General features: G+C 41.1%; 1 protein-coding gene and 2 long non-coding RNA genes across 3 annotated transcripts in view; 1 reads left to right on the top strand and 2 right to left on the bottom strand.

Moving 5' to 3' along the window:
• LOC132240743 (uncharacterized) overlaps nt 1-3,150 on the bottom strand; it is a 37,022-nt gene extending 33,872 nt beyond the window's left edge. The window contains exon 1 of the long non-coding RNA XR_009454397.1: nt 3,084-3,150. This is a non-coding gene — a long non-coding RNA (uncharacterized LOC132240743). The remainder of the gene's footprint in view (nt 1-3,083) is intronic.
• The window catches only part of LOC132240730 (hemicentin-1-like), a 346,372-nt gene that overhangs the window by 289,247 nt on the left and 37,832 nt on the right, over nt 1-19,293 (top strand). The window lies entirely within an intron of this gene.
• The window catches only part of LOC132240740 (uncharacterized), a 95,300-nt gene that overhangs the window by 38,777 nt on the left and 37,230 nt on the right, over nt 1-19,293 (bottom strand). The gene's annotated exons all lie outside the window — the stretch shown is intronic.

Below are 19,293 nucleotides of genomic sequence, written 5' to 3'. Positions count from 1 at the left end.
CATTCTACTCAAGTGCTCGTAAGACATATTCAAAAATAGGCCATATATTGGGTCACAAGCAAATATCCCCAAATTCAAGAAGATTGAAATCATAAAAAGCATCTTCTCAGACCACGATGGCATAATATTAGAAATAAACTACAATAAAAACAACCCAAAACACTCAAACACCTGGAAGATGAATAGCATGTTATTAAATATTGATTGGATTACCAATGAGATCAAAGAAGAAATTAAAAACATCCTGGAAACTAATGACAATGAAAACACAACAATCCAAAACCTTTGGGATGCAATGAAAGCAGTCCTGAGAGGGAAGTTTATAGCTCTACAGGCCTATCTCAAAAAACAAGAAAAAATGGTAGTCAATCATCTAACTCTACAACTCAAAGAATTAGAAAGAGAGCAACAAGAAAACCCCAGTGTGAGCAGAAGGAAGGCGATAATAAAGATTAGAGCAGAAATAAATGACATAGAGACAAAAAAAACAATACAGAAAATCAATGAAACAAAGAGCTGGTTCTTTGAAAGGATAAACAAGATTGACAAACCTCTAGCCAGACTCACCAAAAAGCAAAGAGAGAGGACCCAAATAAACAAAATCAGAAACGATAGAGGCGAAATAACAACAGACCCCACAGAAATACAAATGATTGTTAAAAAATACTATGGACAGCTCTACTCCAACAAAATAGACAACCTGGAGGAAATGGACATATTCCTAGAAAAATACAACATTCAAAAACTCAATCAGGAAGAATCTAAAAATCTCAACAGGCCAATAACTATGGAAGAAATTGAAGCAGTCATCAAAAAGCTTCCATCAAACAAAAGCCCAGGACCAGATGGCTTCACACGGGAATTTTACCAAACATTCAAGGAAGAACTAAAACCTGTCCTCCTCAGACTACTACAAAAAATTCAAGAGGAAGGAACACTTCCAAGCTCATTCTATGAAGCCAGCATCACCCTAATACCAAAACCAGGTAAAGACAACACAATGAAAGAGAATTACAGGCCAATATCCCTCATGAACATAGATGCCAAAATTCTCAACAAAATCTTAGCAAATCGGATCCAGCAGTACCTCAGAAAGATTATACACCATGACCAAGTAAGATTTACCCAGGGATGCAAGGATGGTACAATATCCGCAAATCAATAAACGTGATACATCACATAAACAAATTGAAGAAAAAAAAACACCTGGTCGTATCAATTGATGCAGAAAAAGCATTTGACAAAATTCAACACCCATTTTTGATAAAAACTCTCAGTAAGGCGGGAGTAGAAGGATAATACCTCAACATAATAAAAGCCATATATGACAGGCCCCCAGCCAACATCATACTCAATGGACAAAAACTAACACCATTTCCCCTAAGAACAGGAACAAGACAGGGATGCCCCCTCTCACGACTCCTGTTCAACATAGTAATGGAAGTGTTAGCCATTGCAATTAGGCAAGAAGAAGAAATAAAAGGCATCCAAATTGGAAAAGAGGAAGTAAAACTGTCCTTATTTGCACACGACATGATATTATACATACAAAACCCTAGAGACTCCATCAAAAAGATACTAGACTTAATACATGAATTTGGCAATGTAGCAGGATACAAAATTAACCCCAAGAAATCTGAGGCATTTCTATACACCAATAGTGAACTTTCAGAAAGAGAGATTGTAAAAACAATCCCATTTACCATCGACCAAAAAAATTAAGCTACCTAGGAATAAACTTAAATAAAGAGGTAAAAGACCTCTACTCAGAAAACTACAGGACGTTGAAAAAAGATACAGAGGAAGACATAATCAGATGGAAGAACATACCGTGTTCATGGATTGGTAGAATCAACATCATTGAAATGTCCATACTACCCAAAGCAATCTATAAATTCAACGCACTTCCCATTAAAATACCAACAGCATACTTCAGAGATCTAGAACGAACTCTCCAAAAATTCATCTGGAATAAAAAAAGACCCCGAATAGCTGCAGCAATCCTGAAAAAGAACAAAGTAGGTGGGATCTCAGTACCAGATATCAAGCTGTATTTCAAAGCCACTGTTCTCAAAACTGCCTGGTACTGGCACAAGAACAGGCATATAGATCAATGGAATAGAACAGAGAGCCCAGAAATCGGCCCGAACCAATATGCTCAATTAATATTTGACAAAGGAGGCAAGAACATACAATGGAGCCAAGATAGTCTCTTCAATAAATGGTGTTGGGAAAATTGGACAGATACATGCAAGAAAATGAAACTAGACCACCAACTTACATCATACACAAAAATAAACTCAAAATGGATAAAGGACTTAAATGTACAACAGGAAACCATAAAAATTCTAGAAGAATACAAAGGCAAAATCTCAGACATGTGCCGAAGCAATTTCTTCACTGATACAGCTCCTATGGCACTTGAAACTAAAGAGAAAATGAACAAATGGGACTACATCAAAATCAAAAGCTTCTGCACAGCAAAAGAAACCATCAACAAAACAACGAGAAAACCCACTGTGTGGGAAAACATATTTGCCAATGTCATATCTGATAAGGGCCTAATCTCCAAAATTTATAGGGAACTCATACAACTTAACAAAAGGAAGATAAACAATCCAATCAAAAAATGGGCAAAGGATCTAAATAGACACCTTTCAAAAGAGGACATTCAGAAAGCCAAGAGACATATGAAAACATGCTAAAGTCACTAATCATCCGAGAGATGCAAATCAAAACAACAATGAGGTACCATCTCACACCTCTCAGAATGGCTATCATCAACAAATCAACAAACGACAAGTGCTGGAGAGGATGTGGAGAAAAAGGAACACTTGTGCACTGCTGGTGGGAATGCAGACTGGTGCAGCCACTATGGAAGACAGTATGGAGTTTCCTCAAAAAACTGAAAATGGAACTCCCATTTGACCCTGTGATCCCACTTCTAGGAATATATCCCAAGAAACCAGAAACACCAATCAGAAAGGATCTATGCACCCCTATGTTCATAGCAGCACAATTCACCATAGCTAAGATCTGGAAACAGCCTAAGTGCCCATCAGTAGATGAATGGATTAGAAAACAGTGGTACATCTACACAATGGAATACTATGCTGCTGTAAAAAGGAAGGAACTCTTGCCATTTGCAACGGCATGGATGGAACTGGAGAGCATTATGCTAAGTGAAGCCAGTCAATGAAGGAAAAATACCACGTGATCTCACTCATTCATGGATAATAGAGACCATTATAAACTTTTGAACAATAATAGATACAGAGGCAGAGCTGCCTCAAACAGATTGTCAAACTGCAGCGGGAAGGCCGGGGAGGTTTGGGAGGCAGGAGGGAGCGGGGTAAGAGATCAACCAAAGGACTTGTATGCATGCATATAAGCATAACCAATGTACATAAAACACTGGGGGATAGGGGAGGCTAGGGGACTGTCAAGGGCGGGGGGGGGGGGGGAAGGACACATATGTAAAATCCTTTGTAATACTTTAAGCAATAAAAAAAAATTTTTAAAAAACCTATTTGAAGAAATAATGATAGAAAACTTCCCCTACCTGGTGAAAGAAATGGACTTACAAGTCCAGGAAGTGCAGAGAACCCCAAACAAAAGGAATCCAAAGAGGACCACACCAAGACACATCATAATTAAAATGCCAAGAGCAAAAGACAAACAGAGAATCTTAAAAGCAGCAAGAGAAACACAGTCAGTTACCTACAAGGGAGTACCCATACGACTGTCAGCTGATTTCTCAACAGAAACTTTGCAGGTCAAAAGGGAGTGGCAAGAAATATTCAAAGTGATGAATAGCAAGAATCTACAACCTAGATTACTTTATTCAGCAAAGCTATCATTCAGAATTGAAGGTCAGATAAAGAGCTTCACAGATAAGAAAAAGCTAAAGGGGTTCACCACCACCAAACCAGTATTATATGAAATGATGAAAGGTATCCTTTAAGAAAAGGAAGAAGAAGAAAAAGGTAAAGATACAAATTCTGAACAACAAATACACATCTATCAACAAGTGAATCTAAAAATCAAGGGAATACATAATCTGATGAACAGAATGAACTGGTGAATATAATAGAATCAGGGGCATAGAAAGGGAGTGGACTGACTATTCTTGGGGGGGTAAGGGGTGTGGGGGGTGTGGGAAGAGACTGGACAAAAATTGTACACCTATGGATGAGAAGAGTGGGTGGCGGGGGTAAGGGCTGAGGATGGGGTGGGAACTGGGTGAAGGGGAGCTATGGGGGGAAAAAAGAGGAACAACTGTAATAATCTGAACAATAAATATTTAATAAAATAAAATAAAAATAAAAGAAAATAATTTTATGGTTGGGGGTCACCACAACATGAGAAAAAAAAAGAGAGACCCTGGCTAGGCTGATGAACTGAACGGTGTCTCTGTGTCATTTCTTCTTCACTGACTCCGTCCACACCTTTGGGACCCCCTGGACCTGCTGGGGCTGGACCCCAACAATCAATGTGCAAGAGAAACACTAATCAGTTGTCTACCATATGCACCTGACCCATGATCAAACCCACAACTCAGGTGTGTGCCCTGAGGAATCAAACCTGCAACCTTTTGGTGCACAAGATGATGTTCCAACTAACTGAAACACCTGGCCAGGGCTCTCCTCTGCCTTTTTAGCTGAATTGTCTCTCTAACTTATGACCTGTTGCAAAAACACTAGAAGCCTAAACACAGATCAACTTCCTGTTAACATAAAGTTATAAATTTTATATATTTTGTTGCCATATATATATGATATGATTTCACTTTCAATAATCTATAATAATAAAAGCATAATATGCTAATTAGACTGGACAGCCAAAAATCCTTCCAGATGTTCTTCTGGACAAAGCCATGGCTGCAAGGGCCAAGGGCAGCAACGGCAGCTGTGAGGGCTGAGGGCAGCCGCAGTGGCTGGCAGCAGCAGCCGGCAGCAGTGGCAGGATGATGGGGGTGGCACCTTCTCCTAATCGGCCAGTCGTCTCCAACAGAGGGAGGCCAGACTGCACCTTAGGCCAGCTCCCCATGGGTAACAGGCGTAAGCCATCAGTAGGACATCCCCTGAGGGCTCCTGGACTGTGAGAGGGCACAGGCCAGGCTGAGGGATCGCCCCCCCACCAGTGCACAAATTTTAATGCACTGGGCCTCTAGTGTCTCTCTCTCTCTCTCTCTCTCTCTCTCTCTCTCTCTCTCTCTCTCTCTCTCTATATATATATATATATATATATATATATATATATATATTTTTATATATATATATATAAATATAAATATATATATATATATATATATATATATATATATATATATATATACTCAGCAACCAGAACAGCAGAACAACCAGGGGCTATTACCCACACTGTGGCAGCCAACAACCTGATCCAACCACAATCGCACCCCCCCCCAACCTTCTGGCCAACCCCACCCCCGATCTGCCACAAACACCCCATTCAGGGGCAGGGCCAGCTGACCAACTACCCATGGCCCCTCCCCCCACTGGCCCAACCTGATGGGCCCCCATTGGGGCCAGCCGGCCAGACCCCACATGTGCACGAATTCATTCGCTGGGCCTCTAGTGTGTGTGTGTGTGTGTGTGTGTGTGTGTGTGTGTGTGTGTGTATGTGTACTAGAGGCCCAGTGCACAAATATTCATGCACTTGCGATGGGGTCCCTCAGCCCAGCCTACACCTTCTCACAGACCAGGAGCCCTCAAGGGATGTCTGGCTGATGGCTTAGGCCTGTTTCCAAGGGGGAGCGGGCTTAAGCTGCAGTTTGGCCTCCCTCTGTGGGAGATGACCTGCAGGCCAATCCGGGGATGGTGCCAACCAGCAAGCAATGGGCCCCGCACCCCACTGCCCCACTGCTGCCACCGTGGTCTCTGCAGGAGGCAACCCACAGGCTGATTAGGGGACAGCACCGACCACAAGTGGCTGGCCCCGCTCCCTGATCGCACCTCTGCCACCAACAGTTGCTGCCACCCGCCAATCACCATCCCCTCCCTCTACACACTGGCACCTGCCTTGGCTGGCCTGGCCCAGCCCACTCGCCAGCCCTGCCTCCTGCAAACTGGCAGTTTCACCATTCGGTCGATTTGCATATTAGGCTTTTATTACATAGTATATATGATTTCACTTCTTTCCTGACTACTGTTAGGTCCTTTTACCTTGCCACATTTTTTAATTTTAATTTTTATTTTAAGATTTTTTTATTGTTAAAATCAATCCCATTTACCATTGCAACAAAAAAAATTGAGATACATTGCCGGGGTCCAACCCCAGCAGGTCCAGGGGTTCCCAAAGGTGTGGACGGAGTCGGCGAAGAAGGAATGACATGGAGACAGTGTTCAGTTGATCAGCAGCCTAGCCAGGATCTCCAGCCAGGATCTACAGCCAAGTTCTGGTCTGGATCTCCAGAGAGGTTCTGCTTAGGATCTCCAGCCAGGTTCTGTAGCCATGTTCCCTCGCTAGGTTCTCCAGCCAGGTTCTGTCTGAGATCTCCAGCCAGGTTCGGTCACCAGGTTCTAGTCAGGTTCTCTTGCCATATTTCTGTAGTCAGGTTCAGTCCAGGATCTTTTGCCATGTTCTCTCCAGCGAAGTTCTTCTGTCTGTAGGTTCTGTGTAGGTTCTGTCTTCTGAGTTCTGACTTCTAAGTTCTGTCTCTCTCTGTCTTGTTACATCTGTATTTATACCAGTTGATTCAATCCTATCAATCTCTATTACAAAGGTTAGGGCATTTCTTATCTCCATTCCAGGGAGTAAAGATTATGCAGCTTAAGCAGGATTGTTTGTAGTTAAAGTGATTAATTACCCACCTGGCACTTAGTTAAGGGGTTTTATTCCCTCCCTAACTTCAGGAGAAAATCCCTACCTGGGGATTCAACCTTTCTTGGAGAGGTGACCTTGGTTAAAACACAGCGCCAAGAAGGTGAGCAAACATATTAAGAACCATATGCCATATATGCCAGGTCCCTTGAAACAGCAAGGATGGACCGGCTCCTGGCAAATTCCCCCTTTTTTATTTTTTAAAAGCAGGCATTAAAAAGAAAAACCCCAAATGCTCTCTTGTATCCATTTTAAGAGTAGGATTGGCACTTTCCGCTATTACCTGAGTCCTGATCTATCACCCCAGGGAGAACTTGCCAATCCTGCAATTTCCCCGGGGTGGAAAGGCTGCAGTGAGGTTAAGGATAAGGCTCCTTGGGCCTACCTTCTCCCATGCCTCTACATTTACCTTTCCGGCACCTTTCCTTCCTCAGAAAAGCATGGACATATTTCTTGTATAAAACGTTCTGTCTGACTGGGAGTAACCTTAATTCCTCTGCTAGCAAGCATATATGTTAAAAGATCAATACAGAGTCTTTTTTCTTTAGACTCAGTATGGCACATCTTCTTAATCTAAAGATCAATACAGAGTCTTCTTTCTTTGGACTCAGTATGGCACATCTTCTCAATCTAAGTTCTGTACTATCCACCTTCTTACCCTATTTATCCTCTATAGGGGGGTCTGTAGCACCCTGGTGGAGTCCTATCTGTCCCGAGTGTGGGGGTTTTCAAGGGGGGGGGGCTTACCTAGGGGAATCCTGTTCCAGGGATTCTCAAAGGTGTGGACGGAGTCAGCGAAGACTATCCACCCTCTTCCTACGGTGGAGTCCTATCCGTCCCGAGTGCAGGGCGCTTACCTAGGGGGTCCCTGTTCGGGCACCATTTGCCGGGGTCCAACCCCAGCAGGTCCAGGGGTTCCCAAAGGTGTGGACGGAGTCGGCGAAGAAGGAATGACACAGAGACAGTGTTCAGTTGATCAGCAGCCTAGCCAGGATCTCCAGCCAGGATCTCCAGCCAAGTTCTGGTCTGGATCTCCAGAGAGGTTCTGCTTAGGATCTCCAGCCAGGTTCTGTAGCCATGTTCCCTCGCTAGGTTCTCCAGCCAGGTTCGGTCACCAGGTTCTAGTCAGGTTCTCTTGCCATATTTCTGTAGTCAGGTTCAGTCCAGGATCTTTTGCCATGTTCTCTCCAGCGAAGTTCTTCTGCCTGTAGGTTCTATGTAGGTTCTGTCTTCTGAGTTCTGACTTCTAAGTTCTGTCTCTCTCTCTGTCTTGTTACATCTGTATTTATACCAGTTGATTCAATCCTATCAATCTCTATTACAAAGGTTAGGGCGTTTCTTATCTCCATTCCAGGGAGTAAAGATTATGCAGCTTAAGCATGATTGTTTGTAGTTAAAGTGATTAATTACCCACCTGGCACTTAGTTAAGGCGTTTTATTCCCTCCCTAACTTCAGGGGAAAATCCCTACCTGGGGATTCAACCTTTCTCGGAGAGGTGACCTTGGTTAAAACACAGCGCCAAGAAGGTGAGCAAACATATTAAGAACCGTATGCCATATATGCCAGGTCCCTTGAAACAGCAAGGATGGACCGGCTCCCAGCAATACATAACTAGGAATAAACTTAACTAAGGAGATAAAAGACCTATACTCAGAAAACTACAGGATGTTAAAAGAAGAGAGAGAGAGAGATAGAGGGAGACATAAACAAATGGAAGACTATACTGTGTTCATGAATTAGTAGAATCGACATCATTAAAATGTCCATACTACCCAAAGCCATCTATAGATTCAATGCAATCCCCATTGAAATACCAATGGCATACTTTAACAACCTAAAACAAACTCTCCAAATATTCATTTGGAATAAAAAAGACCCCAAATAGCTGCAGCAATCTTGAGAAAGAAGAACAAAATTGGAGGGATCACAATACCAGATATTACAAAACCACTGTTCTCAAAACTGCCTGGTACTGGCACAAGAACAGACATATATAGACCAATGAACAGAAGAGAGAACCCAGAGATTGACCTAAGCCATTATGCTCAATTAATATTTGACAAAGGAGGCAAGAGCATAAAATGGAGTCAAGACGGTCTCTTCAGTAAATGGTGTTGGGAAAATTGGACAGATACATAAAAAAAATTAAAATGGACCACTAACTTAGGCCATACACAATGGATAAAGGACTTAAAGATAAGATGGGAAACCATAAAAATCCTAGAAGAAACCATAGGCAGCAAAATAGCAGAAAATTGTTATAGCATATCTTTACTGATACAGCTAATAGGGCAATGGAAACTAAGAAGAAAATAAACAAATGGGACTACATCAAAATAAAAAGCTTCTGCACAGCAAAAGAAACCATCAACAAAACAACAAGAAAACCCACTCAAGGGAGAACATATTTGCCAATGTTATATCCGATAAGGGTTTAATCTCCAAAATTTACAGGGAACTCATACAACTTAACTAAAGGAAGATAAACAATCCAATCAAAAAATGGACCAAGGACCTCAAAAGACACTTTTGGAAAGAGGACATACAGAAGGCCAAGCAACATGAAAACATGCTCAAGGTCACTAATCATCTGAGAGTTGCAAATCAAAATGACAATGAGGTACCATCTCACACCTGTCAGAATGGCTATCATCAACTAATCAACAAACAACAAGTGCTGAAGAAGATGGGGAGAAAAAGGAACCCTCATGCACTGCTTGTGGGAATGCAGACTGGTGCGGCCACTGTGGAAAACAGTATGGTGTTTCCTCAAAAAATTAAAAATGGAACTTCCATTTGACCCAGTAATCCCACTTCTAGGAATATGTCCCAGGAAAACAGAAACACCAATCAGAAAGGATATATGCACCCCTATTTTCATAGCAGCACAATTTATAATAGCTAAGATTTGGAAACAGCTTAAGTGCCCATCAGCATATGAGTGGATTAAAAAACACTGGTACATCTACACAATGGAATACTGCACTGCTGTAAAAAAGAAGGAACTCTTACTATTTGCAACAGAATGGATGACCTGGAGAGCATTATGCTCAGCAAAATAAGCCAGTCAGAGAAAGAGAAATATCACATGATCTCGCTCATTTGTGGGATATAATGAACAACATAAACTGATGAACAAAAATAGAACCAGAGTCATAGAAGCATTGAACAGACTGTCCAACCTATGAGGGAAGGTGGGAGGAGAGGGGGTAAGAGGTCAACCAAAGGACTTGTATGCATGCATATGAGCATAACCAAGGGATGGGATGGAGGGGAGGAAATATGTTGGGGGTGGGGCTGTGGGAAGAGGTCAATGGGGGTAAAAGAAGACTTATGCAATACTTAAAACAATAAAGAATTTAAATTTTAAAGAAGATTTTTTTATTGAATTTTAGAGAGAGAGAAACATTGATATTAGAGGGAAATTTTGATAAGCTGTCTCTGTCATACTACCCACTGAGTACTGAGCCCGCAACCTGAGCATGTGACCTGAATTCAAATGGCAACATCTCAGTGCACAGGGCATCATCCAATCAACTGAGCCACACCACCCAGGGATTAAATTTTTTTATTTCTGCTTTAGGGTAGTCCATCACAGAGGCTATTATTCATTCATAGTTTTTAAGTTCATGGTTAAATGTTTGGCTACAATATTCATCTATTCTATGAAAGCTTTTTTTTAGTAAATCTTCATTATCCTTTTTCTCATTGTTCCATGTATAATCTTTGTATTGTTGCTATGCCAATCTGATTGTGTTACTCATTATTACAAGCATTGAATTTTCTGGGGCCCGCTACTTCCACTATTTCTTGTGAGTCAGGGAGGCTAGTGTAGTCTTCCAGAAGAGCTGAATCTCACAAACCAACTACTGCCACAAGACATAGTCTTCTTCTTACCAATATGGCTCATGTATGTGAATATTTGCATATCCCATGCCCTCTGCTTCTCTAAACAAAAATATACAGGATTCACACCTCAGTTGCTGAACCATTTGTTACAAATAAGCATGTAGCTTTTGATTTTCAAGGTATGTCCCTCCTGCTCAATAAGGATATTTTTGCTAGTGCTTTTCGATATTTTAGCAACGTTTACATATATATTTGAACTGTGGTGTTTGCAATTTTTTAATTTGGTGTTTGTTTGTTTTTTGGGGGGCTGACATTTTATTTCAAAAAAAAGAGGGACACATGGCCTTATGCAGCCATATTCAAATTGGAAATATGAAAGTTTGAATTTAAGTCAGATGTGGGGCTATTCTAGGTAATGACAAGACCAGGAATGGCCATGAGATCAAGTGGAGAAAAGTGGCATCAAAGTGAAGACCTACATAACTTAACCTCTCTCTAAATCTCAAACTTCATCCCAGTTTATATCCCTCTCTCTCACTAAGCCTGGGCACACTGGCTTTGACCAGGTCCTAAAGGCACCAAGATTCTTCTTATATTGAGCCTTCATATCTGCTGCCCCTCTGACTGGAACACTCTATTCTGGCTTCTTCTTAGTAGGATTTATTTAAAAGGGTTGCATGGGCGGGGGGGGGGGGGGAGAAATCACACCAAAATCCTGCTTTATCCTAGCTCCAGTGAACCTCCCCTCCATCCATAATCACTCTTCATTGCTTCATTCCTGAACTGTGTCTTAAAATCACAACACACACACTGAATTATTTACTGCTATTATAGAGGAAAACTCAAATTTCTTTAACTCCCACCTCCAAATTTGCCTGTCCAGACCCATCAAATCCTCAGCTGAACTAAGGGCCTTTAATCTAGTAACCTAGTCCTTATATGGAAGTTAAAATAAAAGTGCACTGAAAATAGTGTGTACCTGCCAGTACAATACCCTCATACATTCCAAAGAGAACATCAGAGAAAACTGACATGTAGAAGGGGAATAAGACTTGTCCATGGCAATGTGTCAAATAAAACCAACTGTAGCTGAGCACCAAACTCTCACAAATTCTCAGTCTCCTAGCTCACAACTAATTTCAGAGAGAGGGAAATTAACAGGGATCAAGTTTGAGAGCTAGAAAGCATGCACATTAAGTAGGTCTTCACTTTGACTCCACTTTTGTCCGCTTGTTCTCATGGCCACTTCTGGACTTTTCATCACCTACAATTGCCCCACATGTGACTTAAACTTAAAACTCTTAGATTTTTAACATGAATGTGGCTTCACAAGTCAGTGTGTTCCCCAGAACATTTTACCCCATTTCTATGTGGTAGTTTTTCAATTATTCTCTCTATTCTTTATCTGGATACCTACTACTTTTTCTCTAGTCTTGATGAAATATAACTTCCTTAGAGAGTCTTACTTTTACTTCCCCTCCTGCTCAATTAGGCTTCAGTATTATTCTCTCTTATAATATCCTGTTGTTTTCATAACATTGGTGCTAAAACAAATGTGTGTGTGTGTGTGTGTGTGTGTATATATATATATATATATATATATATATATATATATATATATATATATATATATATATTATATGTATTTATATTTATTGTCAGTGTCACTCAGAATATAGTAAGTTTCTTGAAGATGGGAGGCATGAATTTTTTTAATCACTCTAAACCCACTCCCTAATATAGTGCAGGGAACAAAGAAAGCATTCAAAAAATATTTGTTGTTAAAGACTTCAATAAAGACAATGGCAAGGGTTTTGAATAGCTTGTCCATGTGGACACTGAAGTCACTAAGGATAATGACAGATCTTAGCCTGGAGGGTATCATGGAAGACAGGGCCTGGTGCATCCATGAATGGAGAGAATGACCATGAGACCAGACAGGGGAAGATAAACGGTAGTGCTATGAATCAAAATCAAAAGAATAGAATTTGTATATGATCAAGTTTTAAGTTGTGATACAGGCTACTCACCCCCATTCATCCTCTAATTTGAATCAATCTCCCACGGTTCCCAGTACCCCAACCCAAACATTTCCTCTGGGCATTCTAGAAATTTATTTTATATACATATAGATGCCTAATATGCAAATTGTCCCTTCAGGAGTTTGACTAGGAGACCCGGAGTTCGATTGCTCACTATGACATGCACTGACCACCAGGGGCTGGTGCAGGAAAGGAAGGCCCTGGCCAGCAGCCGGAAGGCCCCAATCAGCCCTGATTGTCAGCCAGGCCCAAGGACCCTACCCGTGCACAAATTTCATGCACTGGGCCTCTAGTTGAAAATAACTCCCAAGACATCTTCCATCTCTTCCGTTCAGTTCCATCTACCATCTTGCCTTAATTAAAATTTAAATTTCCCCTAAGGATCCTAATCTCCTGGCATTGCATTCAATTCCCAGAATCAAATCCAGCCCTTTCTCTTTTTCCAATCAAATAAATACTTCCTGTTTTTTAAAGTTTTATCCCAACCTCCTGTCGCTCCTCTTCATTTACTTATAACTGAGTTATAGTCTGCCATCATCTTAGCTTACTTCAAGTCCAAGGAAACAGTTTATCTAACATAATAGCATCTAAGCTCTATGAATGCCACATGTCCACCATTATACATTCATCCACACATTCATCCAACATATATTTATTGAGCAACTTTTGTGGGCCAGCACAATGCTTCACACAAGAGAGCCATAATGGCCAGGCATAGCTCATACTTGTGAAATGTACGCTCTAGCATGAGGGAAAGGCTGGGAAAAAGAAAAAGCATTTCAGGGTTAGACCATGTCTGTCTTATTCACCACAGTATCACTAACACCTATCACTAAGCAGAATTCAATGCATGTTCTTTGAGTGAATTAAATTCTGTTACAATGCAATGTACAGAGCAAGCAGAGGACGCCATGGAAACTCAAAGGAGAGATATATATGGAAAGGGGAAGAGAACAAGTCAAAGTGCAATTATCAAAATGTAAAAAACATAATTCTCATAAAAAATATATAGAAATCAGGTGCCATAATTTTAATTAATTCATAAATGAGAGAACAGATAATAGAACTGTTTCAAAATCAATTAAAAATTCAATTATAAAATAAGAAAGTACTAAGTTAATGTTCTGTAGGTCAATAAAATCATAATAAAATTCTTATTTTCCTAAGTCAGATGGTCCTTACATAAATTGTTATATAATCTTTTAGCATGATATTAAAAAGACATGGAATTTTTTTGCCTTATTTCCATATTTTAGGCACTTTTTCTCAATATAGGTTTCTCTGAGTTAATATTGCACCTGATGACTGAAGAGGGAATAGAAGCTGTCCAATAAGGATGGTAAAGGGAAAGGCAACAAGTGTTCCAGGAATAGGGACAGTACAGAGACCCACTTCACTTCAATCGCCCACTGCCAGTGTCAGAGCCTGGGCTTGATCCAAAAGTAAAAATGTTTCAGTTCTAAAAGATTAAATTCCAATATCTCACATTTTTAGCAGAACTTTCAGTTCCTCCAATTTTATACTTAACCTCTTTTTACACAGGCTTTTCAGCCTCATAGAGATCTCTGGTGCCTTGATTCTTTCATGCTATCCCAGGTACCAGCTTCAGACCCATCTAACCTCCTTGGGTTGACTCCCTGACCTACACTTTTCTCAATACTCTCAATTCTGTTACATACTGTTACATTGCTACTCTCCTATGGAAGAAAAAAATTTATTTGCTTAAATTTATTTTTTGAGCAAGTAAGCTGAGTAAAATAGTATTTAAATGGAGGCACGAACTTACTAATTAACAATATATGAAAGGGAAATGGAGGTAGAGGGAGGATCCACAATGTATTTCTGCTAGAGGGAAATGATTGGGGATTCACTGAGCAAGAAGTGAATGTGGGAACAACTCTCTTCAGGGAAACTGATTGTGGGACATTTGTATTTCAGTTCCTGCATCCAACAGTACAACACTCATCACCATGATAATAACTTTGGCAACAATTATAATGCTGATTATTCTCATAACCACTGGAATTTATTTATACACAATCCATCTCAAAAACAGGTAAAGATATTTCTTTTTCAATATTCAAATATCTATCCCTTCTCAAGATATCTGGGCTTCACCTTTCTGCTTAGGAACAAGATCAAAATCAGCAAAGGCTCTGCTCAGAGGAAGTCACACCAATAAGACTATAATATCTCAACCAAAAATATGGAAAATAATGTTTTATTTAAAGAACTGTGTGAATTAAAAGAAATAATTTACATAAAGCATCCATGCCTTGCACCAACACAAAGGCATTCAACAAAACGCTATTATTATTGTTGTTACTATTATCAATGTTGTGGGAGGAGGAGATGGAGGAGGAGGAGGAGAGAAAAGGATGGAAAAAGTGATGGAAGGACCAAATATTCATGATACACAAAATATGCATGAGGCATATGGAGCACTCATTTATGAGGTCTTAAATTGAGCACCCATGGGAAATACTCATTTTGGTATCATACATATTTTGCACAAGAAATGAGGATAAAATATATAGCTGATCATTAGACCAACAAAGAGCTATAACTATTCTGGGTATACTTGCTCCGGAAGTATGGGTATTGGCCCAGGTAACCCACTGCTTACATCCCCTGTTCAAGGCCACTTTAGTCTTTAAACCACACAATCAGCGAGAAGATTGATGAGTCCTAGAAAAACAGGACCTATGAACACTGCTCAATACAGGATTTGCATACTGCGCTTGCAAACTCTTGTAATGTGTTCATCTAAAGCATCTTTCCCTTGGCTTCTTGCTATATCTTAAATTGATTCAATAAACTCTGTTTGGAGCTTCTTAATTTGGCATAGAATTGTTCAAAACATTTCCTTATTACTCTTTTAATGTTAAAGGGTCTGTAGTAATGTCCTGTCATTCCTGATATTGAAATTTGTGTGTTTTATCTTTCTTCTTTGATCAATCCCCCTAGAAATTTATTCATTTTATTAATTTTTTCTAAGTACTATCTTTTGATTTGTTGAATTTCTTATTGTTTGTTTGTAATTGCTTTAAAATATTTATTGTTTAAAGTATTACATATGTCCCCCTTCCTCCCCCATTGACCTCTTCTAACTTCCCTGCCCCCCACCCTGTGTCCATGTGTTATGCATATATGCATACAAATTCTTTAGTTGATCTTTTCCCACCCACCTGTACTCCCCCGCCTTCCCTATGAGATTCAACAGTCTGTTCCATGCTTCTATGTCTATGGATCTATTTTGTTCATTAGATCTCATATGAGTATGATCATGTAATATTTATCTTTGACTGGCTAATTTCCCTTAGCATAACACTCTCCAGATCCATCCATGCTGTTGCAAATGGTAAGAGTTCTTTCTCTTTTACAGCTGCATACTATTCCATTGTGTAAATGTACCACAGCTTTCTTATCCACTCATCTGTTGTTGGGCACTTGGGCTATTTCCAAATCTTAGCTATTGTAAACTCTGTTGCTATGAACATAGGTATGCATATTTACTTTCTGATTGGTGTTTCCGATTTCTTAGGATATATTCCTAGAAGAGGGATCACTGGGTCAAATGGGAGTTCCATTTTTAATTTTTTTAGAAAAGTCTATACTGTTTTTCACAGTGGATGCACCAGTCTGCATTCCCACCAGCAGTATACTAGAGTTCCCTTTTCTCCACATCTTCACCAACACTTGTTTGTTGATTTGTTGATGTTAGCCATTCTGACAATTGTGAGGTAATAACTCATTGTCATTTTAATTTGCATCTCTTGGATGACTAGTGTCTTTGAGCATTTTTTTCATGTCTCTTCGCTATCTGTATGTCCACTTTGGAGAAGTGTCTATTTAGGTCTTTTGCCCATTTTTCAATTGGATTGTATCCTTTTGCTATTAATTTAATTGTATCCTTCCTCTTTTAAATTTAATTTGCTCTTCTTTTGCTAGTTTCTTGAGGTAGAAGCGTAAGTGATTAGTCTTTTACTTCTCTCCTCATATAAGCATTTAAACATTTAATCCTATAAATTTCTCTCTATAAGGATATTATGCTATGTGACATAGGTCAGACAGAGAAAGACAAATACCACTAGATATCACCTATATGTAGAATTTGAGAAACAAAATAAATGAACAAGAAAAACAGAAACAGACTCTTAGATATAGAGAATGAACTGATGGTTGCCAAATGGCAAGGGGATTGCATGGGTGGATAAAAAAGGTGAAGGGAGTTAACAAAGTAGTCACAGGAATGTGAAATACATCAGAGGGAATGTAGTCAATGATATTGTAATAACTATTTATGGGATCAGATGGGTACTAGATTTATCAGGGTGATCACTTCATAGGTTACACAAATATCTAACCACTATGCTGTCCCCCTAAAACTAATCTTATATAATAAAGAAGTAATATGCAAATTAACCCTCACATTGTTGCACAAGATGGCCGCCCCCATGTGGTCAAAGATGGCCGGAAGGGGAGGGTAGTTGTGGGCAACCAGGCCAGCAGGGTGTGACAGTTGGGGGTGACCGTGCCAGCAGGGGAGGGCAGTTGTGGGGGACCAGGCCTGCAGGGGAGTGCAGTTGGGGGTGACCAGGCTAGCAGGGGAGGGCAGTTAGGGGTGACCAGGCTGGCAGGGGAGGACAGTAAGGGGTGACTGGACCTGCAGGGGAGGGCAGTTGGGGATTACCAGGCCATCAGGGGAAGGTGGTTGGGGGAAATTGGTCAGGCAGGGGAGCAGTTATGCATCAATCAGGCTGGAAGGGGAGTGGTTAGGGGGTGATCAGGCTGGCAGGCAGGCAAGTGGTTGGGAGCCAGCAGACCTTGATTGTGAGAGGGATGTCTGACTGCCGGTTTAGGCCCAATCCCTGTAAGATCGGGCCTAAAATGGCAGTCGGGCATCCTCCTAGGGTTCCCAGATTAGAGAGGGTGCTGGCTGGGCTGAGGGATTCTCCCCCAACCCGCCCCCCAGTACACAAATTTCATGCATCGGGCCTCTAGTATAAAATAAAATATCAAAAAAGTACTTTAGCATTGGGGCTAGCAGAACCTTCCATATTAGATGAGTTTGTGAACAAATTACACTGTTCTACAGTAGTCAAACAATTCTTCTAATATCCAAAATTATAGTTAAAAACCTATCATTAAGCAATATTCAAACCTAATTCAAAATAAAGTGAAGAAAATGTAGTATTTCTGATCTATCATTAAAAAATCTTTGAACCCAATTCAACATCTATATTTATAAAAAATCAGTGACCAGAATGCCATAATGACCAGAATGACCAGTTGCTATGATGCCCACTGCAGCCAGCGAACAAGCCCAATCTTGGAGGGGACTAGGCAGCCAACCTCCTGCGGCCTTTCCCCCAAGCTGGTGCCACCCCTTATCAGCCTCTCCCACCCCGATGGAGGGAGGGGCAGCTGTCCAACCCCCTCCCCCCCTCGGGCACTTCTCCCTGGCCAGCCCTGTCCCCGATTATCCCCTACCCCAGTAGGGGTTGGGGCCAGATGGCCAACCTCCTGAAGCCCTTCCCCCCAGCCTGCCCCATGCCGATGGGCCCCCACCACCCTAATCAGCCCGCAGCCCCTCCTCCATCCAGCCCCACCCCTGATCACACCCTCACCCTAATAGGAGGCGGGGCCTACTGGCCAACCTCCTGCAGCCCCTTCCCCAAGCAGGCCCCACCCCAGATCGATTCCCCCCCATCAGGGACAGGGCCAGCCAGCCAACCACCCATGGACCCTCCCCAAGGCCGCTGGTCCCCTATCGGCCCCCCGACCCCATTTGGAGGTGGGGCTGGCCGGCACATTGCCCACAGCCCCTCCCCACAGCCAGCCCCACCCTCATTGGCCCCCCATTCAGAGCCCACCTACTACAGCTCCTCCCACATCCCAATCTGGGGCAGGGCTGCCGGGCAATCACCCATGGCCACTCATCCTGGCCAGCCTGGCCCTGATCGAGCTCCAATCAAGGCGGGCTGGCCAGCCAACCTCCAGCCATCTCCTCCTTTAAACAGGCTTGGCCCCAATCCACTCAATTGGGGCTGGACTAGCCGGACCCCACCCGTGCATGAATTCATGCACTGGGCCTCTAGTAAGGTAAATAAAATGTTAAAATAAGTTTTTCTCTAGCTGTATTTCATGAATTTTAATGTATTATATTTTTATTATTCAGTGCAAATATTTTCTAATTTCTTTGGTATAGTTAGGAATATTCAAGATAGTTCTAGTTTGATTCCACTGTGGTCAAAGAACATGATTTTCTGTTATTTTAATCCTTTTAAGTCCGGTGAGACTTGTTTCTTTGTCCAGCATAAGGTCTAGCTTAGTAACATAAATCAGACAGAAAAAGACAAATACCACGGAATTTCACCTATGTGTGGAATCTAAGAACAAAATATGTGCACTTATAAAGAATTTATTATTTTATCTTTAATATTGACCTATAAAGTATACCTTTTTGTTTCATTTCTTTATTAGTTTCAAATATGCATCTCTAGAGTTTAAAATATGCATCTCTAACTTGTCCCATTCTACCCTGAAACAATCTTA

Source organism: Myotis daubentonii, chromosome 9 (assembly GCF_963259705.1).
Source record: "Myotis daubentonii chromosome 9, mMyoDau2.1, whole genome shotgun sequence".
Classification (NCBI taxonomy): domain Eukaryota; kingdom Metazoa; phylum Chordata; class Mammalia; order Chiroptera; family Vespertilionidae; genus Myotis; species Myotis daubentonii.
This window is presented reverse-complemented; position numbering and strand designations above follow the sequence as displayed.